Raw genomic sequence first — 1,356 nt, forward strand, 5'->3', positions numbered from 1 at the left:
AGGTGATGGGTGTATAAAGGAGGGAAGGCACACAAGCAAATAGGATGAGAATGGATGGCTCTGTGAATGAAGAGGGAAGGCAGAGTAGAACTAGAGAAAAGAAGGAAGAGATATAGGGAAGAATAGGAAGTAAGGTCCCTGACTTCGACTTCTCCGGTTTCTACTAGCCCACTCCCTGTTCTCCCACTCTTCCCCATCCCTCCATCTTCTTTCCTTCTGCTCTCCACCCCCTTCTCTTTTCATTCCTGCCTCCCTTATCCATTTATTACCTCCTGCCTGTGGGCCTGTGCTCCTCCCTCTGCCCCATCCCCCCCCCCCCACACACACACACACACACACACACACACACACACATACAATTTTGTTCGAGCGTCTGTCTACATTTTTCTCATACCTTATTGAAGGGGTCAAGCCTGAAATATCAGCTCTGTATCTTTATCTTTGCTACATAGAGTACGCAGTTTGACCTACTGAGGTTCTCCGGCCTGATGCCAGCCTATCAAGTAAAAGCAGTTTCCCTGAGGCCGAGAAGGCCTTTTAAATGTTTACATAATCATGAGGGGTAGATACAAAGTGAACAATCACTTATTTCCCAAAGGAGGAGAGTATAATGCTAGAGGTTTAAGGTGAGGTGGAGCTAAGGAGAGAGGCGACAAGTTTAAATGATACCTAATTTCAAGGATAGCAACAGCTGAATACACCACATGGATCAGAAATGTTTTGAGTAATTATGGACCAAAGGCAGTCTGGTGAGATTAGCTCTAAACACCATAATTAGCACAGAAGACTTGGTCCAAGGGGCCTGTTTCCATGCTCTGTGATCTAATAGATGGGTCTAACAGGCTTAAGAGTGGTATTCTCCCCTTCCTAATGCAGTAACAGGCTATTCTGGCCCATGAGCCCATGCCGACCAAAAACCCCCATTAACCTATAACCCCTGTACGTTTTTTATAAGGGTGGGAGGAAAAAGCACGCACACATATACCTCCACCCACCCACCCACCCACCCACCCACACACAACCCTTTTCTCTCTCTCTCTTCCCCCCCCCCCCCCCCGTCAGTCAGAATCAAACCTGGGTTTGCACCAAACGTTCTTAAATGACCTTACTCAGGGTGAATATCATAGCAAGCCCAGTCACACAGCATTTTCAAGACAGTGACTGGCAGATTTGGATATTGAAGGATGTAGGGTTGGAGCAGTGTAGTGGTGCTAAAGTCAAACATCATCTATAAGAATAGAGCAGGCACAAGGGGTCTGCTTCTCTTTCTCATGCTTTTGATACAAGTTTATTTGTTTGCTTGAGTTGGCCACGTCTGTGGATACTCCTGCTATAATTCAGGCTTTTGACTCCTGG

Source organism: Narcine bancroftii, chromosome 13 (genome assembly GCF_036971445.1).
Source record: "Narcine bancroftii isolate sNarBan1 chromosome 13, sNarBan1.hap1, whole genome shotgun sequence".
NCBI lineage: Eukaryota > Metazoa > Chordata > Chondrichthyes > Torpediniformes > Narcinidae > Narcine > Narcine bancroftii.